The sequence below is a fragment of the Choloepus didactylus genome, chromosome 4, assembly GCF_015220235.1.
Source record: "Choloepus didactylus isolate mChoDid1 chromosome 4, mChoDid1.pri, whole genome shotgun sequence".
NCBI lineage: Eukaryota > Metazoa > Chordata > Mammalia > Pilosa > Megalonychidae > Choloepus > Choloepus didactylus.
In genome coordinates, this window is record NC_051310.1 from 94,118,278 (window position 1) to 94,141,006 (window position 22,729).

General features: G+C 40.8%; 1 protein-coding gene across 6 annotated transcripts in view; it reads left to right on the plus strand.

Moving 5' to 3' along the window:
* ZNF592 (zinc finger protein 592) overlaps positions 1-22,729 on the plus strand; it is a 57,673-nt gene that overhangs the window by 7,455 nt on the left and 27,489 nt on the right. The window contains exons 1-3 of one of the 6 annotated variants that reach the window (XM_037833119.1): positions 5,262-5,351; positions 5,758-5,866; positions 13,349-13,432. The gene's annotated coding sequence lies outside the window, so the exon portion shown is untranslated. Of the gene's footprint in view, positions 1-5,261; positions 5,352-5,757; positions 5,867-5,927; positions 6,044-6,075; positions 6,435-13,348; positions 13,433-22,729 lie in introns of those variants that run through there. The other 5 variants (XM_037833118.1, XM_037833122.1, XM_037833120.1 and 2 more) reach the window with 5 other exon arrangements.

The following is a 22,729-nucleotide window of genomic DNA, read 5'->3' on the forward strand; positions in this document are numbered from 1 at the left end:
GTCCTTGCAATGTCCTGGCATTATCTGCCTCCCACCCTCGTTTTCTACTGTGCTCCCTGCTTACTGGTGCTGGCCTCTGTTCTTTGAGTGCATGAGGCGCTCTCCTGCTTCAGGGCCTTTCCACTTGTTCTTTCCTTCGTCTAGAACTGTTTTCAGAGTTGAGATACAGTCACTCAGATTTCTGATTGCAGATAAAGAACCCTGATTGAGAAAAGCCGACATATTATGAATTTGCTTGTCTGTCTGTCTGTCTCCTTCCAGTTGAATAACAGCTCCATGTGGGCAGGGACTTAGTCTGTTCTGTTCACTGTCCTCAATATTTATTGAATGAATGGGTGTGCATGTGTGTTGTGGAAATGAGGTGCGCAAGGGCAGCATGGCTAGAAACTGCAGGGGGCTGTGGGGAGACTGAGGATGGAGGCTACAGGCTGCCGCAAGGGGGTGGGAAGTTAGGTTGGAGATGCGGCCCAGTCTGCTCCAGTCTCTACAGTTTCATTGCTTACTAATGTGTTGTTGAGGCAGAAGGCAGTGATTTAGTTCTTTGAGGCAGATGAAAGAGCAGCTGCTGAAATGTAAAATTAATAGACCTAGGTAAGCTCTCAAAAGCCTGGCAGGGGGTTTGGACCTGATATAGCAGGCTTTAGGAAACTATTTTAAATTTTGGAGCAGAGAGTGAGTGATCTGCTAAGAGTGGTTTTTGGGGAAGATTGGTCTTAGAGAGACATGTAGGATGACCATGTAGGGAAAGACCAGAGGCGATGAGGAAAGAGGTGACAAGGACTTGGCAGACATGGAGCAGAACAGATAAAAATCAGTGAAATTTGCTAATGACAGCTCCTTAGCTGCTGTGTGGCTGCCTTGATGACAGCTCTCGGGGCTCCCAACTTGGTAGTTTCAAGTGATGTTAGTGGCTTCAAATGGTTTTTGAGTGTAAGTAGGTGATGAGGAAAGGAAGGGTGGTCTTCACATTGTTGATGTTGATCAGGTTGATGGTTGGTGGTGAGCGTGCAGGTTAATAGCCTGTACCTTGCCTGCATGTCACAGACTAACCCAGTATTAGGAGGGGCCTTCTGTTTCTTCTGGTCTGCTGAAAAGTTCCCTTTGTGAGTGGAGTTGGTGCTCTTGGGCTTTCTTCTGAACCTGTATGTCTATCAGGATGGTATCTGAAATCCATTTGTTCTGTCACTTCCTTTCAACTTCATTTTCTGTCTCCACAGCCTTATCTAGTTCTCGGAACAAATTGTCTTTGACTCGCAAACCCATTTGGGTTGGATTAATTGACGGGAAATTCTTATTTCTAAATGGTTTCTGTTTCATTAGGCTTCTAACCTGTTTTTTTGGAATGACTTTTGCCAAGATGAGATCAGTGGAGAAGTGATTTTCGTATAATCAGCTTCTTTATGGTCTTTTGGTTTGAGTAATGTTTTGAGACTGTTGTTTCTGATTTATTCAGTAATTCTTAGAATAATTATTTGAGTGTCTGCTATGTGCCAGGCACTATTCTAGGCATCAGGAATATAGCAGGGAACAAAATAAACAAATATTGTATGCGCATGGAGCTCATAATATAATATGTGTGGGTTTATAGATAATAAACAAGTAAATATACAGGATGAGGCATGTGTGAAAAGTACCATGGAGAAAAATAAAGCAGAATTGGTGCATAGGAAGGTTTGGCAGGGAGGCAGTTTTTCAGTTTTTTTTTTTTTTTATGAAATCATAACATGTGATCTTTCCATATAAGTGGAATCATACAATATGTGGTCTTTTGCATTGGACTTTTTTCACATAGCATATTTTTGAGGTTCATCCATGCTGTAACATATATGAGTACTTTGTTTCTTTTTATTGCTGAATAGTATGCTATTGTATGGATATGCCACATTTTGTTTAACCATTCACCAGTTGAGGGACATTTGGATTGTTTCCAGTTTTTATCATGAATAATGCTGCAGTGAATAATCACGTGCAATAGGGAGGTCAGAGCAGTTTCACTGATGAAAAGACATTTGAGCAGTGCCCTGAAGGGGATAAGGGAGTGAACCATCCTGATAGCTGAGGGAAGAGCCACCCAGGTGGAGAGAAAAACAGATGCAAAAGCTGTGAGGCCAGAGTGTGCTAGAGGTGTTTAAGGAACAGCCAGGGAGTCAGAGTGGCTGGAGCTGGAGTGGTGGTGGTTGGGGGGAGCAGCATATGAGGTCTGATAAGTAAGGCAGAGGAGGCCAGGGCTGGTCCCCAAGGGCTTGTAAGCCTGGTTAGGACGTGAGCTTTAGCTGGGAGTGAGATGGAAAGCCATTGGCAGCTGTGCGACGGCACAATGGGATCCAACTTTCCTGTTAGAAGGGTCACCCAGGCTGCTGGTGATTGAAGGGAGTGGGTTCTCTTTTGCTCTGGCTCTTGGCTAAGAGTGGGCAATGGGGCCCTGATCATTGGGGAGCCTGCTCCAGTCCAGATATTTGGGCCACCCAGAACTCCATGGTCAGCTGAAGCACAGGTGTGACTTCTGGGACTCACTTAAGGCTATCTGTTGTACTCTAACCTCTGTGTGCAAGAAACCCACTAGGGTGGCAGTTACATCTTCAGATTCCTGGAGTCAATTCCTTACCTACTGAGTCAGAGTCTGAGGGGGTAGGGGTAGGGTCCATAAATCTACGTTTTTAACAAGATTTTGGGTGACTTTCAAGACTAGTGACCATTCTTGTACTACACTTTGGTCTAAGACAGTGGTTTTCAAACCTAGACTACATCAGTCACCCAGGATGTTTTTTAAAATCGCCTGACCCCACCCCTAGAAATTCTGATTTAATTGGTCTGAGGTGTATTGGTCTGATGTGTAAAAATACCAGTATTTTTAAAAAGCTGCCCAGGTGTTTCTAGTGTGCACTCCAGGTTGAGAATCACCGGTCTAATGGTTAAATAAGGCTTATTCCCAGTCTTTGAGAGATTTGAATTGAGTACCTGTGAGTAGGGGACTTCAGGCTTCAGATCAGAAAGCTAAGGCAGGGCCCCTGTGACCTTGCCAGGAATAACAGTAGTAATCTTTCACTGTAATAGAAACCCTTTACAGTTTATGTACTTTCTCATTTTATCACCTCACCTCTTCCCAGCCTGTTTATTTACTTGTAGAGTGAGTGGCTTAAATCTATTGGTTTTCCAGAGTCTCTTCAGCTACAACAGTCCTTTTTCTGGTGTGGAAGAACCTCTAATCTAGAACAATGTTTTCTGATCTTGGACTTACAACACCCTAAGGTGTGTCATAATTATGGCAAGGGCTATGGTGAAATTTTGTGCCATATACAGGAGCACCTTGGGAAGGTGAGTGTATTGTGAAATCTGAAATCTGACCTTCCGGTTCAGAGTTCCTGAGTAGAGGGCAGCTTGATCCTTGGAGGCAGGAGGAAGCCTGGGCTCTAGTCCTTCTCTGCCGCTTACTAGCAATTCCTTGAGAAATGGGCATAGCGTGTTTTTTTTTTTAATCTTCATTTTATTGAGATATATTCACATACCACGCAGTCATACAAAACAAATCGTACATTCGATTGTTCACAGTACCATTACATAGTTGTACATTCATCACCTAAATCAATCCCTGACACCTTCATTAGCACACACACAAAAATAACAAGAATAATAATTAGAGTGAAAAAGAGCAATTGAAGTAAAAAAGAACACTGGGTACCTTTGTCTGTTTGTTTGTTTCCTTCCCCTATTTTTCTACTCTTCCATCCATAAACTAGACAAAGGGGAGTGTGGTCCTTATGGCTTTCCCAATCCCATTGTCACCCCTCATAAGCTACATTTTTATACAATTGTCTTCGAGATTCATGGGTTCTGGGTTGTAGTTTGATAGTTTCAGGTATCCACCACCAGCTACCCCAATTCTTTAGAACCTAAAAAGGGTTGTCTAAAGTGTGCATAAGAGTGCCCACCCGAGTGACCTCTCGGCTCCTTTTGGAATCTCTCTGCCACTGAAGCTTATTTCATTTCCTTTCACATCCCCCTTTTGGTCAAGAAGATGTTCTCCGTCCCACGATGCCAGTCTACATTCCTCCCCGGGAGTCATATTCCACGTTGCCAGGGAGATTCACTCCCCTGGGTGTCTGATCCCACGTAGGGGGAAGGGCAGTGATTTCACCTTTCAAGTTGGCTTAGCCAGAGAGAGAGGGCCACATCTGAGCAACAAAGAGGCATTCGGGAGTAGGCTCTTAGGCACAATTATAGGGAGGCCTAGCCTCTCCTTTACAGCAACCGTCTTCCCAAGGGTAAAACCTATGGTAGGGGGTGGGCATAGTGTTTTAAAAACTGTAAAGCTCATGTAAATACAAGCATGAGTATGTGATTAGGGTGACATTGGTCAGTGAAGCCTGATGGTCAGGTTTTTCAGCCCCTCTCTGCAGCTAAACTGCTTTATGGCATACAGGAGATTGCCTGCATAGCCTCATAGAGTCTGGTGACTAGAGGAACCAATATTAACCTAGAATAAATAACCAGGTACATTCAGCGGAGCACCTGAGGACTTATTTACTATTGGTCGTCAGACCTAACTCTCACCTTCCCTCTACCCTTCAACTTTTGTCCCTGCTTGGACAGCACAGTGTCTGGTTGTTAGTTTTTGTTTTGAAATGTGAAGTCCAAAATAAGAAAAGGAAAAACTTCAAACACACACAAAAATTTTCTCTATTTCCTCTCTTAGAGTTGGATAATGGGTTCCCTTGCCTTCCCTTCTAAATTTTCCCATTAACATTGTTTATATCTCTGTTTAGAATCCAAAACAAATGCTGGTGTGTCAAAGTGAAGACAAAAATGAGGTCAAGTGAAGGAATGCAGGATTAGAGATTGGGCAGAATTAAACATTCACATCATAAGACTTTTTATTCTATTGTTTGTGGGGACATGTACCTGATGGACTGTTAACCCGTGTTTCTTAATCTTCGCCAATTAAACCTGAATCTCTGGGGGTTGTGGCCAAGCATTAGTAGTTTCCAGTGCTCCCAAGGTTGATTCTAATGTTCAGCTCCATTTGAGGACCACCTAATTTTAAAAGATGGGTTCTGCCAGCTTTTCCCATTTCTCATTACTTGCCTCAGGTCATGCTCCTTCCTGGTGTCTCCCCCAGCCTGTACCTTTCTCCCAGCCTACCTGCCCCCGGTCCTGTCCCCACTCCCTGACCCTCTGCTTCCTTGGCTTCAACAGGCCACTTGAGCCTTGGAGGATGAGTTGTGTGGTGAACTGGATTTTAATTACTTTGTCTCTGTCCCCAGTGCATGCTTCCCATCAGCTTGATGCTTAGGGACTGTGCAGTCTGCTGGGGCAGCCTGAAAGTTTTGAGGTGCAGCTTGCTGGCTACTGAGGTTGGTGGCATAATAGTTAACATACAGTTTGCTATGTGGCAGGCAGTGTTGTTAGAGCTTTACAAATATTAATTTATCTAATCCTTTTAACAGCCCAATTTTACACATGGGGAGACTGAGACACAGAGGTTAAGAAACTTGCCTAAGGTCATGTGGCTACTAAGTAGTAGAATTGGAATTTGAATCCAGGTACAGTCTGTGCTCTAAATGACCACATTATAATAGGAGAAGGGTCAGAGATCTAGGGTTGGGAAAAATTTTATCTTTGACTGCATTTGGGGGCTGCTTTGAATTTAGGTTGGAGATTTTTCTCATGGATTACTGTTATTACTTTTTCAAACTGTCTTTCCTTTAACTTTTACCTTCAGTCCCATTAAAAAATATTTTGTTTTTCTTCTTTTTGTAGGTGGTGTTTGGAAACTAGACCATGTGCTTGGGCAGAAGTTTTTCCTTTTTCTGCAGCTCCATACCCTCAGCTTAGCTCACCACACCCTTGTTTTGAGAACCTTACTAAGGTATGATGTCTAAGCTGACCCTAGCTGGCCTTGAAGTCCCAAGAGTTTGCACACAAATGATTCTTTCCCTTCCTTGGTGGTTATTTAATTGGACACAGAGGGTCCACTGGCTATGGGCTCAGCTTCTGTTGTGTTGAAACACACAAATGTAGAGAAAATAATATGAAAAACCTCCAGGTACTCCTCTTCCAACTTCAGCGATTATCAATTCATGGCCAATTGTGTTTCATTTGTATACCATCTCCCTGTTGTCTTCCTCCTGCCCTGGGTTATTTTGAGGCAAATCCCAGACATCATTTCATTTTATCTGTAAATGTTTCACTATGTGTCTTAAAAAAAGATAAGGACTCTTAATATATTCCTTATTGTCTGTAAAAAGGGCTCTTAAGGATGTTCCTTTGGACATGCTATTCCTTCCCGTGCCCTTTGGGCCACTAGGGACATACATGTGGGTACCTGGACATCGGATCAGTTGCCATGCTGGGGTGTTGGTGAAAAGCTGTCTTGGCCCCTGCTGACTCCCCTGAGGTCTGGTCAGCCACAGTGCAAGATCCCACCCAAGTCTTTGGTGAGAAGGGAAGGAGTGAAGAGGGAGGAAGAGGGGGATGAAAAAAGGAGAGAGAAGGATGGGAAGGAGAAGAGTATGTGCATGTGTGGATGAAAGAAAGAAGAGAGAGAGAGACAAAGAGAAAGGAGTGAGAGAACAGAGTGGCTGGGAGAGGAACTCTTTACTAGCCCCTTGACTTATTAGATCTTTAGCTTTTCTGATGATCTGAGGGAACTGTGGAGATACCCCAGGATGAATATCATGCTCCTTGTGTCTCCCCTAGATCTTTCAATTTTGGAATCTTTGGGTCTATAGTTTGCCTAAGAGCCACCCAATACTCAGGTACCAGAGATGGGGAGTGATCATGTGAAATGGCCCCTTTTTCTTTATGGGTCCCTTTGCTCAGGGAGTACAGCCTTTCTTCCCAGAAAATCTGAGACTGCTGGCTTCCTGCTTAAATTTGGGGGTCTGCATTTCCAAGAGATGGCACTTTTAAAAGTTTAGTGGGAGGGACTCCTCTGGGATGGTGCCTGAGCAAGAAGAGTCCTGTTTCCCTTTTTTTCTCAAGTCTTTGGGTCCTGTAGCCCACTAACAAAGTATAGTGCCAGTTAGTGCTCAATTCTGTTTGCAAGTAATGAAAGGTAAAAGGGGTGCAGGTTATAAAGTATGATTTTGTATCCAGGTTCTTAGCTCTGTTTAAACTTTGTTGCCTATACCTCATTTCCACCTTATCGTCTCTCCTCCTTACAGTCCTGCATAAACCCACCTCCCTACGTTCTAGCTCTTCTTTCTTTTTTTTAAAAGCAGTTTTAATTGAGATACAGTCACATACCATACAATCCATCCAAAGTGTACAATCAGTGGCTTTTAGTACAATCACAGAGTTATGCATTCACCACCACAATCAATTTTAGAACATTTTCATTACTCCAAACAGAAAAACCCCATACCCTTTAGCAGTTACCTCTCAATCCCTCTATCATTCCCCAGCCCTACATTACCACTAATCTAATTCTGCCTCTATAAATTTATTTATATTTACATTTTATATAAATGGAATCATACAGTATGTATATTTTATGTCTGGTTTCTTTCACTTAGCATAATGGTTTTTTGTTTATCTTTTTTTATCATATAATACAATATAATAGTAGTAGAGTCAGATAGCAACACCACTACCAAGAATCCCATATCCCTCCCTTATATCCTCCTCTCGTACTTATTTAGCTTTGGTGTATTGCCTTTGTTACATTTAATGGAAGCATATTACAGTGTTACTGTTGATCATAGACTCTAGCTTGCTTTGATTATATTTTTTCCTCATTACCATCTCCTTTCCAACACTCTGCATGGTTGACATTCATTTGTTCTCCCACATGCAAGAACAGTTTTATATTTGTACATTTAGTCACAATCATTGACCACTCCAGTTTTTAGCATAATGTTTTTTTTTCTCTTTTGCACAGGGTTGCTATATTTCTTTTATTTTAAGAATTTCATTTGCGTCTGTACTATGTAGATTCCATATTTTCTTTCTTAGATAATTATCTTGTTTTGTGGCTTTTATCCTCCTATAGCATTTTGGAGAGGGAAAAAAAAGGTTCCTGGGACATGACATTTTTAGATCTGCAATAAAAGAAAAGTTCTTTATATTACTGTCATGTGTGTCTGATACTCTTCTGGGTTTAGAATTCAGGATAGGCAGGGGAATGTGCTGGCTGAGTGAGGTTGAATGGTGGACACAGAGGTCTAATTGCTACTTACACAGGGCAGATTCTCCAGTTTGCAGTCTCACCCTCTCCTCCTTTGATTTATGTCATCTGGTGCCTCTAAACCTCGGCATTTCTGGAGTTCTTCAGAAAGTTAGTTTACTTCTTTTTATTAGGCATTTCTCTCTATAGGTACTTCGATTTCAATTTTCTGTACTTGGCTTTCAGTTACTATTCTCCCAACCAGCTTCCATCTTCCAAAAGTGTATTGACAGTTGTGCATTATTTCCTTCTCTTTATTTTTTATTTTTTTAAATTCAGTTTTATTGAGATATATTCACATACCATACAGTCATCCATGGTGTACAATAAACTGTTCACAGTACCATCATATAGCTATGCATTCATCACCCCAGTCTATCCTCGAACATTTTCCTTACACCAGAAAGAAACAGAATAACAATAAAAAATAAAAGTAAAAAAGAACACTCAAATCACCCCCCCCCCACCCACCCTATCCTTCATTTAGTTTCTTTTCCCATCTTTCCACTCATCCATCCATACACTGGATAAAGGGAGTGCGATCCACAAGGCTTTCACAATCACAGTGTCACCTCTTGTAATCTACATTGTCATATAATCGTCTTCAAGAGTCAAAGCTACTGGGTTGGAGTTTGATAGTTTCAGGTATTTACTTCTAGCTACTCCAGTACATTAAAACCTAAAAAGTGTTATTTATATAGTACGTAAAAATGTCCACCAGAATGACCTCTCGACTCCATGTGAAATGTCTCAGCCACCAAAGCTTTATTTTGTTTCATTTCACATCCCCCTTTTGGTCAAGAAGATGTTCTCAATCCCACGATGCCAGGTCTACATTCCTCCCTGGGAGTCATATTCCACGTTGCCAGGGAGATTCACTCCCCTGGGTGTCTGATCCCACGAAGGGCGGAGGGCAGTGAGATCACCTGCCAAGGTGGCTTAGTTAGAGAGAGAGGGAGAGGGCTGCATCTGAGCAACAAAGAGGCACTCAGAGGGAGACTCTTAGGCACAATTATAAACAGGTTTAGCCTCTCCTTTGCAGTAAGGCGCTTCATAGGGGCAAGCCCCAAGACAGAGGGCTCAGCATATCAAGTCATCAGTCCCCAATGTTTGTGAGAACATCAGCAAGAATCCAGATGAGGAAGTCCAGCACCTCTGCATCCTCCCCAGCTCTTCAGGAGGGCCCCGAATATATATTTTTATTCTCCACCCAAATTACTTTGGGATGTGTTGCTATTTCACTCTAACCTATACAGACCTATTATAGCTCACTTCCTATTCAAAGTTCCATGTAATTTTGGTGTTTGAACAAACTGACTGTAGAAGTTATATTGTTTAGAAAATATAGATCCTACACCAAATAAACATCTCTTCCCTTGGTTTCACAGGGAGGTTGAAGTTTTAACACACAGTCAGTTTCAACCTTTACCCTTTGGCCTGATATGCCCTAGTCTTAACCAGATCTGCTTCATTCATATCTCTAATTGAAGACTGGGCTCTTATTCAGCTTTTTTTTTTTTTTTTTTAGCAGTTGCTGTATAGCATAATGGTTTTTTTAAAATTATTTTTTAATTAGAGAAATTGTAGGTTTACAGAAAAGTCATGTAAAAAATACAGGGTTTCCATATACCCCCCTATTGTTGACAATTGATGAAAAAATTTTAAATAATTACTGTTAACTATAGTCCATAGTTTATATTAGGTGTATTTTTCCCATATACCACCCTATTATTAACACCTTGTAATAGTGTCATGCATCTGTTATAATTCATGAAAGAACATTCTTACATTTGTGCTATTAACGACAGTCCATCATCCACAACAGGGTTCACTGTGTTATAGAGTCCCATGTTTTATCTTCTAACTTTCTTGCTAGTAACATACAGGACCCCATCTTCCCTTTCCAACCACATTCACAAACATAATTCAGCACTGTTAATTACATTCACATTAATGTGCTACCATCACCACCATTCATTTCCAAACATTTACAGTCAACCTAGGTAGAAATTCTATCCCCTGGTAATCTATATTCTAGATTGTAACTCTGTGAGTTTGCTTATTATAATTAGTTCATACCAGGAAGATCATACAATATTTATCCTTTTGTGTCTGGCTTATTTCACTCAACATAATGTCCTCTTAAGGTTCATCCATGTTGTTACATGCATCACGACTTCATTCCTTCTTACAGCTAAGTAAGAGTCCATCGTATATATATATATACAACATTTTGTTTATCCATCCATCAGTTGATGGACACTGGGTTGCTTCCATCTTTTGGCAATTGTGAATAATGCCTCTAGGAACATCAGTGTTCAAATGTCTGTTTGAGCCCCTGCTTTCAGTTCTTCTGGGTATATACCTAGTAGCAGGGTTGCTGGATCATGTGGCAATTCTATACTTAGCTTCCTGAGGAGCTGCCAAGCTCTTCCACAGCAGCTGCACCATTTTACATTCCCACCAGCAGTGAGTGAGTGTTCCTATTTCTCCACATTCTCTCCAACACTTGTAGTTTTTTGTTTTTTTATTCTAGTAAGTGTGAAATGATATCACATTGTGGTGTCGATTTGCATTCCCCTATTTGCTAGTGATGTTGAACATCTGTTCGTGTGCTTTTTCGCCATTTGTATTTCCTCTTTGGAAAAATGTATATTCAAGTCTTTTGCTCATTTTTAATTGGGTTGTTTGTCTTTTTAATTGTTAAGTTGTAGGATTTCTTTATATATTCCGGATATTAAATCCTTATTGGATACATGGTTTCCAAATATTTTCTCCCATTGAGTAGGTTGCCTTTTCACTTTCTTGACAAAGCCCTTTGAAGCACAAAAGTTTTTAATTTTGAGGCTGTCCCATTTATCTATTTTTTCTTTTGTTGACTGTGCTTTGAGTGTAAAGCCTGAGAAACCATTGCCTAACACAAGGTCTTGAAGATGTTTCCCTACATTTTCTTCTAGGAGTTTTATGGTCCTGGTTCTTATGTTTAGGTCTTTGATTCATTTTGAGTTAATTTTTGTATAAGATGCGAGGTAGGGGTCCTCTTTCATTCTTTTGCATGTGGATATCTAGTTCTCCCAGTACCATTTATTGAAGAGACTATTCTGTCCTAGTTGAGTGGACTTGGTACCCTTGTCAGAAAACAATTGGCCGTATATGTGAGGGTCTCTTTTTGAACTCTCAATTCGATTCCATTTGTGTGTGTGTGTGTGCGTGTATCTATATCTTTATGCCAGCATCATGCTGTTTTGGCCACTGTAGCTTTGTAATATGTCTTTCTCTTTTAATATAATAGCTTTATTGAGATGTAATTCATGAAATGCCATACTATTCACCTATTTAAAGTGTATAATATAGTGGTTTTTAGTATATTCAGAGTTATATCCCCTTTTCTAAGACTCAAGATCATACTGTACCTTCCTCCTCCTCTGGTCCTCAGCTAGCCTTTCCAGTGGCATCACACCGATCCCATCCTCAAGATGACTATATTGTGGGGACTTGGCCAATAAACATTTCCCATTGATAAAATATTAAATGTATTCAGCCCCTGCAGGAGCCCAGGATTCATAGACAAGTGCCACTTCTGGTGGACCCCTTCCCCCTGGTAAAACCCTTTCCCATCACCACTCAAGGTCTCTCTATTTATAAAGCATTTTAAAAAGGTAAACAAAAAAATATTGCAGCTTACTAGGTGCTTGACTGGTAGTAAACCTGCTTGGGAATTTGTAACTAGCCTTGTACAATCTTAGTTCCAGACAAGATGAGGTTGTCAAATCATTCTCCCTTTCTAATTATGGATTACCTTCCAATAAACAGACTGGAGCTTATAAGTAGACAATAAAGAAATAAATTATATTGTAAGTGAGGTGATGGTAAGTGCTGTGAAGAAAAAAATAAAGCAGAGTAAAGGAATAGAGACTTATGGTGGGGGTGGTATCTTACGTAGGATGGTCGTGGAAGTCTCCTGACAAAGTGACATTTGAGTAAAGACCTGAAGGAAATGGAGGAACAAGCCCTATGGAGATTGGGGAAGTTCTTCCATGCAAAGAGAATAGTAAATGCAAAGGTGGGAGCTTCCCAGCATGCTTGCGAAACAGTGTAAGGTGGCATGTGCATGCCTGGAGCACATCAGTGACACAGAGAGGTAGGAAACAAAGGGTGGTCAGATCATCTGGGCCTCACAGGCCACGGTAATGACTGGGGTTTACCATGGGTGAGATGGAATGTCATTGGAAGGTTTTGAGGAGAGGAGCAATGTGATCTGACTCATATTTTAAAGGGAGCATTCTGGCTACTGTTTTGAGAATGAATGGTAGAGACAAGCGTGGAAGCAAGGAGACCACTTAACAGGCTTTTGCAGAAATCCAGGACAGAGGTGATGTTGGAGGTGGTGAGAAATGGCTGGACTTGGATATATTTTGAAGTTATAGTTGATGGGATTTGCTTATGGATTTGATGAAGGTATGAAAGAAAGAGGACCCTGTGATGACTCCAAGGTTTTTGGTCTAAGCAACTGGAAGGATGGAATTGGCATTTACTACACTGGGGAAGACTATAGGAGGAAACCAAGAATTAGATTTTGGATGTTTTAGGTTTGAGATAACCTGTTAGACTTCCAAGTGGAGATATAAGTTTAGAATTAATAATTTAGTGAATGTCTGTTAAGAGGCTTATAAAATAGTAGGAGAGGGAATGTTAACACTGAAATAACTACAGTAAAGGTAGAAAATTGTGCCATGAGGAGGAACAAGTAAAGCAAAAGGGAGCATAAGGGTGAATGAAATAACATCTGATGAGGGTGGGCAGAGGAAGTCCTTTTCCCTTTCTTGCCTCTGGGGATTTGGTGGCCTCGGTTAGCCTTCAGTGGCACCCATGAATGTGTGGCTACGAGATGTGTGTGTGGGCACTCAAGAGTAGGTTTTGAGCCTTCTGCTTTGTTTTCTCAATGCCAGGCATAATTCTTGACATTTAGTAATGTTTGAAGGATGAACTTCTCCCTTTCTAAGCCTCAACTCTCCCTGTAGAAAATGAAGGGATTGAACTAGTCTAGTGCACTAGAATCAACTGGGAAGCTTTTAAGAAATGCAAATGCAGGGGACCCATCCCAGACCTACTGAGTCAGAATCTCCATGGGTGGGACCTGGGAATCTGTATTTAAAAATCACTCCCCATGTTTTTCTTTTGCAGTCAGCCTAACAGCAATCTGCAGACAGGCCTTTGGAAGTCACTGAACTTGATAATATCTGAGGTCCCCTTCAGCTCTAACATCCTGTGAGTCTTCTTGGAATGCTTGCAACATAATTCTATTCTTGGGAAATGGGATTTTTGGTTGGGGCGGGGGTAGAGGAAAAGCTGCCTCTGGATGAAGAATATTTTGGGTAGGGCAGGCAAGGGCAGGTGCATCAGCCAGGGATTTGGAGAAGGATGGGAGGGGTGGGAGCAATGACAGCTCATTTGCCAGTGGGAGTCAGGCATGTTATTTCCTGGAAATAGAGGTGAAAAACATGACCCCAGTTCTGGAGTTGCTCATGATCTGCTGGGGGAGACTTGATGAGAAAACTCACAGCACTGTGGGAAGTGCTGCCATAGAGGAGGAGGAGAGTTCCAAGTGTCAGAAGAAAACAGAGAAGAAGAAGGGCAGAGGAGGGTGGTGGACTGGTGCTGCAGTGCTCAGAGAAGATACTAGAAGGAGGGGACCCTGGAGCTGAGGCTTGGGGGGTGAGGGAAGTTCTTATGCAGATTCGTGTTTGGGACCAGGGCAGGGTTGGGATGTAGGGTATACTTTTCTAGTTAGGAAGAGCTGACATCCCAGAGGTGTGAGAAAATCTCAGAACCCCCAATGTGGTGAGAATGAAGGGTGCCCTGTGGAAGTGGCTGGTGAGGTGGACAGAGAACAGATCAGAATGGATCCTCCATGCTAGGCTGAACTCTGTCCTGAAGTTGATGGGGATTTTGAGCATATATGTGTTTTGCAGCAATTATTTTGGCACAGTGCATTGGAAGGGCTACAACTAGACAGAGGAAATGACAGGTGAAAATTTTGTTTTTAGGCTGGATTCTTTGGGGCAGCTGTTTTCTTGTATGCTCTTGTATGGGCAGTTCTTTGCTAATGATTAGAATACCAGGTGCCTTGTGAACTAAAAGGAACATTGACCAGCTCAGGACATTTGTGACTTGGGGTTACTTAAACCTCTGAGTGGCCTCTGTGTATTGTGTTCAGGCAGGCAGGGATTTGTATATGGTGGGGAGTCTGCTTGTCTATCTCAGGAATTAAGTTTTATGTGGAAAGCCATTAACTCTAAATTAATTTGACTGGCTGTCGCAGTCTGGCCTTTTCAAGGACTCATAGGTACTTAGACTTAGTTTAATTTTACATATTAAACCAAGGCCTGCCCAAGGTCTTCACACAGGAAATTAGTGATAGTATAGGTTTGGAAGCCAGCTCTCATGTTCACAGTTCTTTGTGAAGCCCTTGTCTAGGGCTTTGTTCTGAGTCCAGGAATGTGGGGTTCATTTTCAATTTCCTTCGATCCAGCCAATGTTTCAGTGAGCTCCCTGTCCTGGACAAACTACCCAGGCAATTGCTGTGGAAGAAATGTCTTTCTCTGATCATAGTTCCTGCTGGGGTCCAGGCTGAAGCCCCTGCAGGACTCTCAAGCTTGCTTGTTCCTTACTCATTTTCTCTCTCCTCTTGCCTAGCTTCCATTCATGATACCAAAAAAAGTTTCCCTGCCTGGCAACTCAGACAGACTTTGTTCTGATCTCTGCTTCTGCTAAGTAACTTCTCTTTCTCTTTGATATCACACAGCTTGAGTTATTCTTTACTCTATTGTTATCTGGGAGGCTCCTTCTTCTAAAATAGGCAGCTGAGGGTAACTTTGATTTACCCATTTTTAAACTCTTAACCATTGTAAGTAATAATCAAATGCAAATTATTTCAATATATAAGCTATTTCCAATCGTGTGAGGAGTAGGATAAAGAGTTCATCCACAAGTTTGTTGTAAAGTATTCATCCATCGAACCATCCTTCTAGCCCTCATCCAACTCACAATGACACATTTAAGAAAACTCAGTTTTGTTGTGTCACCGTCCACTTGTTCCAGTTTGCTAATGCTGCTGTTATGCAAAATACCAGAAATGGATTGGCTTTTATAAAGGGGGTTTATTTGGCTGCAAATTTACAGTTCTGTGGCCATAAAAATATCCAAACTAAGGCATCAACAAGAGGATACCATCACTAAAGAAAGGCCGATGGTCTCCAGAACACCTCTATCAGCTGGGAAGGCATGTGGCTGACGTATTCTGGTCCTGGATTGCATTTCAGCTCCTCTGACTCTCAGCTCCCAAGTGTTCTTGCTGCTTTTTCCCAGGGCATTCCTGTCTAAGCATGTGGGGCTCCTCTCTTAGCTTCTCTGGGGCAAACTCTGGGCTTCATCTCTTTTCTTAGCATCTCCTAACGTCCTTCTGTCCTAACTCCAAGCATCTCTAAGCATCTCTGTCAGCTCCGGCTCTACTTCTCTCTCTCTTCCTGAGCCTCTGTAAGGACTCCAGTAATCTAATTAAGACCCACCCTGAATGGGTGGGGCCACACCTCCATGGAAATATCTAATCAAAATGTCTCACCTACTGTTGGGTGAGTGATATCTCTATGGAAACAATGTAATCTAAAGATCCCACAAGGTTGGATTAAAAGAACATAGGTTTTGTGGGGGCCATAATATATCCAAACCACCACATTCTGCCCTCTGAACCCCAGAAAGACATGTTGTTTCCAAATGCAAAAATACTTTCATTCCATCACAATATAGATAAGTACAAAGTCTTATCAAAATCACGTAAAAGTGTAGTTTGTCCTAAGGCAAAATTCTCCTCTGGCTGTGAACCGGTGAAACTTAGAACAAGTTATCTGCTTCCAATATACAAAGAGGGGACAGCCATAGGATAAACATTCCCATTGCCAGAGAAGGAAAACAGGCTTCACTGGACCTAAACAGTTCTGAAAACCTGCAGGGCATACTTCATTAGATTTCAAAGTCTGAGAGTCATTTATCGAAAGACATTTTATCCTCAGGGCTTGAAAGAATGGCAGTCCCACCCTTTCCAAAGACTTAGGCAGAGGCCTTTTTCTCTCCAAATGCTGGGGTGAGTGCTCCAACATATCCACGCGTTGGGGAGACCACCTTCTTCTTGGCCCCACCCTCCTCAAACATTGGGGGGGGGCACCTGGACTCTCTTCCATCTCCAGGGCATATGCTCAACCTTTTCAGAACAGGGGTAGTGGCCAGGCTGTCCCCAGTTTCTGGTGAATGTGCTCTACCTTCTCTGAGGCCTGGAGTGGCAGCACTCTTCCTGGGCATCGAGGAGGAAGGTCCGCCCTCTGCCTCCAGGTCAAACTCACCTTTTCCACATGCATGGGCAGCTCCAGTAGCCTGACCTGAGGTTTCTTGGCTTCCAGCCTTGGCTTCCATGGTTCTGCATTCTCTGAAGAAATTTTTCCTTCACTCTATCCCTTTTCTGTCCCTTTTAGTCCAGACTGGCAGTGGTTCTGTTTATACAGATCTTGCAAAAAATTTGTTGGCTTGGCATGCAGCATACAGGGGTCAAAACCTTCATTCAACAAGACTTTCCACAAATCCTTTCTGTATAGGTCCATTTCCAATCCTGGCTTGTACTGAAATGGCTGGCTGTTTCCAGGTTTCATTAAATCTTCATGCGGGGTACTAGATTCAATGGGTTTCACTTTCTGGAAGCCCAGAATTTTCCAGACCATCAATCTCTGGTTTCTTTGTACCCAAGAGTTCAGTTCTCAACTTATTTCTTTCCTCTCACAGTTTACTATAAGCTGCAAGGAGAAGCCAGGCTGCATTTTCCACATTTAATTTGGACATCTCCTCAGCTAGGTATTCCAGCTCATTGCTTTCAGATTCTACCTTCCATCCAACACCAGGACTCAATTTTGCCAGATTATCCACCACTGTAAAACAAGGATCACCTTTCCTCCAGTTTGCAGTGACACATTTATCATTTCTGTTTAAGGCCTCATCAGAAGTATCTTTAGGTCGATATTTCCACCAACAGTCTCTTCGAAGCAATCTAGGCCTTTTCTATAAAGTTCTTCTCAATTCTTCCAGAATCTTCCCCTTATCCATTTATAAAGCCTTTCCAACATGTTTGGTATTTGCAAACTCAGCAGCAGCACTCCACTCCCAATACCAAAATCTGTTCTGGTTTGCTAATGCTGCTGTTATGCAAAGCACCAGAAATGGATTGGCTTTTATAAAGGGGGTTTATTTGGCTACAAATTTATAGTTCTATGGCCATAAAAGTGTCCACTCTAAGGCATCAACAAGAGGACACCATCACTAAAAAAAGGCTGATGGTGTCCAGAACACCTCTGTCAGCTGGAAAGGCATGTATGTGGCTGACATCTGCTGGTCTGGGGTTGTGTTTCAGCTCCTTTCTCTCTCAGCTCCCATGCATCATTGCTTCTTTCTCCAAGGGAGTTTCTGTCTAAATATCTGGAGCTCCTCTCTTAGCTTCTCTGGGGCAAACTCTGGGCTTATCTCTTAGCTTAGCATCTCCTAATGGTCCTGTCTGCAACTCCAAGCATCTCTAAGCATCTCTGTCAGCTCCGGCTCTGCTTCTCTCTCTCTCTTCCTGAGCCCCTTTAAGGACTCCAGTGATCTAATTAAGACCCACCCTGAATGGGCAGGGCCACACCTCCATGAAAATATCTAATCAAAATTTCTCACTGACTGTTGGGTGAGTGATATCTCCATGGAAACAAACTAATCCAAAGATCCCACAAGATTGGATTAAAAGAACATGACTTTTGTGGGGGACATAATATATCCAAACTGGGACATCACTATTCCTTAAACCATGCTGCCTTTTACTTTCGTTTTATAAATCTGTAACATGTTATTTGCTTCCTTGTCTTATTAAACAGTATACTAAATAGGGGTCAGATTTTTCTTGATGATTTTGGAATGCCTCTACCCCTTGATGTCCTATTACAGAACTTATATTCATCTACTGTTACTGACCTTAGTGTTGCTAAGGAAAACAGATGACCACATTTAATATTGTTTGAAATATGAAAGCTTTTGTGCTGAGGAAAAGAAAGCTCATGGGTTTAGTGGCAATTCCTTGTTCTTAGTTCCTCAGAGCCTTTTTTTACTTGTAGATTTGAATAAGTGTGGACATTGCTACTAGACTGATATGTATATGTATTTTACCTATAGCAACTTCAGTACATTTTGACTAATGATTAAAGTAAACTTTTATTTGGCTGTACCTTTTATTTCAAACCTCAAAATGCTGCCCTCTCCTTTTTAGTATTTTAAGAGTTGATGAACAAATCTATACTTCAGTTATGCTTCCCCTTTTCCCCTAAATCTTTTCTCTCCAGAATAGAATAGAGTTCTGATGTTTTAGGGTCTCATTGAGAAGGCCTTCCACCTACTGTATAACTTTCATCTCATTTCTTGAGACCTCCTCCAAATCACATATGTCTTAAGGTGTGGGAAATCAGAACTGCACAGCATTTCTAGCACAGAGTGGTTTTGAATAAGGATAAGATCACAAGTTTTATTTTGCTACCAGTGTCCTTTCAGGTAATGCTCAGCGTTTTCTGGGCCATTTGTGATGAAACATGCAGTGTGGTATCTTAAGGGAACAGTCTAAGGTGATGCCCAGGCCGCTTTCTTGAACAGTTTAGCTTGGAATCCATTATTCTAAAATTATAGTTGGAATTGCTTTTCCCTAAATGCTCCTTTATGTTTGTCTTCACTGAGGCTCATTTGCCATAATTTTGCCCATCTATACAGCCCCATGAGAACTTGCTATCTTTTAATTTCATATTTTGATTTCTGGAACAGCTTTAAGGCAAACTTGGAGGTTTCACTCTATTGCTTCAAGAAATATTTATTGAGTACCCAATGGGGAATGCAGTGATGAGTCAGATAAGCCTCTTCCCTCAAGAAGCTTAGTGCCTAAAGTTCTGCTAGATCACTGATTCCCAAAGCATTTTGAATGTGAGACCTCCTTTGTAAAATAACTTTTTCCCGGATCCTTATTCAGTAGTGGTGTTTTAAATGGCCAGTAATTGAGAATATGTACATTGCTGTGAAGTTGAGTCCCTGTATGGGTAGGAACCACCATTCTATGTAATTTATGAAAGAATTAAGTTCCAGTCCAGAACTGATCACTGGGTTAAACATTCCATTTTCATGGTTCCCCGTCAGTGGCAAACAATCACTTAAAGACACACATATTGACAGTATACAGTCTAAGTTCTGTGGGATTCAGGTTTTTTCATTGTTGTGGTTGACATCTTGGCATTTAAACTTGGAAGAAATTCTGTCTACTAGTTCTGCCATAATCACATTGTTTTTAACCCACTCAAAGAATTCTAATAGGCTCATCAGGCAGTTTTCCCTTTCAGTATCAAGATACTCCTTCTTCCCTCCCTTCCTAGTTGATTATGTTTACTTAAATGTTTGGTAAAATTTCCTGGGCAAACTAGTAGACCCTAGAATAAACCATGGGAATTTATACTCAACTTTTTTTTTTCTTTCCTTTTTTTCTTTTCGTTTCCAGAATTTCCCTAGAATAGAAACTTATCCTGAAAGAGGTCATAATGTCAGTCCACCAGTTGTGGAGTTGTTCTTTACCCATGGGGGGTTGTGTGTATTATTGCATATTTCCTCAGTCTCAGCTCTGCAGTCCTGCCTTGCCTGGCGACTGGGCTGTTCTAGGAGACTCAGTGAGCACACCATGCCTGGATCTGGCTTGTTCAAATGTTTCAAGGGGAGCCTCTGCTGAGGGTTCCTAAGCGTAGCCATGGATGTGGGGCAGGGGCCACCACCAGGCTCTGGGCCTCGTGTGGTTGCCCCCAGGCGAGAAGGGCAGCTGCATGTGGTTTGCTCTTTCCAACCGCTTTAGCATGCTGCTTTCAATAGGTTGCAGACACTGGTGTATGCTGAGGCTTTTTATTTTGACTACACCCTTTATTTTAACTAAATTACCCCATGGATTTTCTAGCTAGCATTCCCCTGTTGAGTCATGCCAGATATGTTTTGAGAATCTTATATTAATGATTTTTAGAGTTCTGAGTAAGAGGCTTCTCAAATTTTTTTGGCTTCGTTAATTTATACATCTTCTTTCTTGTATATTAAAATATGATATATGCAAGCAATACACAATATGATACTACACAAGCAATACAAATTTATAAATAATTTGAAGGTACAGATAAACCAAAGGAAGAAAATTTCATTATTGAGATACTTTTAACATTTTGAAGTATTCTAGCCTTTTTCATATATACATATGTACTTAAATTTTGTTTTAAGTTGAGATTGTACTGTGTATACATTCAGTATTCCTTTTTTCTCACTTTATATCAGGAAAATTTCTCATAGGCTTAAATATTGATCTATAATATGATTTTTAAATAATGCCCAGTATTTGATCGTGTTGATATACCATACTTTATTGAACTGATTCCTGTTGTTGCAATTTAAGTTGTGTTCCATTTTTTTGTTATAAATAATCCTGTAATGATTATTTTTGCACAGAACTTGTCATGTGGATCTCTGTTCGCTTAGGGTAAATTTCTGGAAGTGGAATTGTTGGACTTTTTGTATGCATTGCTAAATTACTGTTTAGATAGATTGCATCAACTGATGTTACTTTCAGAATGCTTATTTTGCCACATTTCTGCCAATACTGGGGATTATCATTTTTTTGGAAACCTTTGTCAGTTTGATAAGCCAAAATGGTTTCTCATTATTTTAAATTTGTATTTCTGTAATTTCTTTATGTATTAATTGTCCTTTTTTTTTTTTTTTTCTTTTTAAAATTACCGGCTCTGTACTTTGCTCATTTTTCTAAAATGTTGTTCATCTTTTACTTATTGCTTTGTAAGAGCTTTTTATATATTAATAAAGATGTTAATGATAGCCACTATCATATGTTGCAAATATTTCTTTTGATTTTTTTGTTTGTCTTTTAACTTTGTCCTGTCAGTTTAGATAAACAGAACTTTTTGTTCGTAGTCTTTTGTTTTGTTTTGTTTCTTCATATGCTCTTATAACACGGTACATTTTGATTAATTTCTATTTTCTATTTATAAACAATATACTCAATTTAAAGCGAGGTTTAAAGAAATACCAACACCTAGTTACACGGTCAGCCCCTTAATCACTGTTATCAATTGCTGATGCTTTTGGTTTTCTTTACCAGGGCTAAATAGAAAACAGGACTTGATCATTGGCTTTTAAAGTCTTTAGCTTTGGTTTTTAAAATCCTTACAAAGGTTATTACTGCTGTTGATGTTGAACTGTCACATCATTTGCTAGCCCTGATTTTCCTAGCTAAAGACAACTTACCTTACCTCTGCTCATTCTCAGCCAGTCCCTGAGATTTCTCTGTGTGGAGAACATTACCTTCTCTTGATGTAATATATCTCTGCTCCAAATCCCTGTGACTTAATGTTAGACAATAGCAGCTCCCAGTTATTCCTGGCACATACCACCAACCCTCCCCACCCCTCCCACACACATACATGCTTTTCCTGGCTCCTTAAAAAGACCTTTCTATCCTGCCCTTCTCCCTCAATTTTATTTTTCCTGGATTGTTAGAAGTAAAGAAGGAAGGAAGGGAGGAAGGAAAGGAGGAAGGGAGGAAAGAAAGAAACAGGAGTAAGTTTATAAAGCAAATATTACACAGGTGTTTCCTTACAATTATGATTACTCTGTATAGTAGTTTATACTTGGTATTGGATGTTCAGTGCTTTCAACGATGTTCAGTATATCCCCCTTGTTTATGGATTCCAAAACTTCCAATTCCGGGAGACAATCATTTGTTCTGTTCCAAAACTTTGTATCTTATTGCAGTGAGGGATTTTGCCAACCCATGTTTAGATAATTGGTATTTCACTTTAATATTATACCATAATTTGGCAACTTCCCAATGGGAGGGGGAGAAGAGGTACATTTTTCATCTTCTGTGAAAATGCTTAAGCAGGCAGATGTGATTTTTGGAGGGGTGGTGGGTGGTAGAAAACAAATCTACATACCTATTGACCCCATGGGGCTGTAACAGATATATCTCTGCTGTGCCGTCTGTTCCCCTTGTGGTTCTGAGTGGTGCTGTCTTTATTTTCCCTTTTTTAAATTATAAAAACATTCTAGCAGTACAAAAAATTTTTTTTGAAAAAATAACCAATAAGCCCACCAAACTGCACAATAATTTTCATGCTTTAAAATCTTGGCTCAAATGAGTATTAGTTTTACGTTTTTATAATCATAGTCTGCCAACAATTTTATATTAGATTTTTTAACTTAACACTGTAAATAATTTTCCATGTTGCTACGTAGATTTTATAATTAGGTTTTTTAATGACTACATAGTAGTCCATCAATTCTTTAACCACTCTCTGTTATTAGACATTTAGATTCTTTTGGTGCACATGTCTCTCTCATTTGAGCTCTTTCGATAATGCTGCATCTTTTGGGAATTATTTTTCTTAGGGTACATTTCTGGAAGTGGGGTTCCTCAGT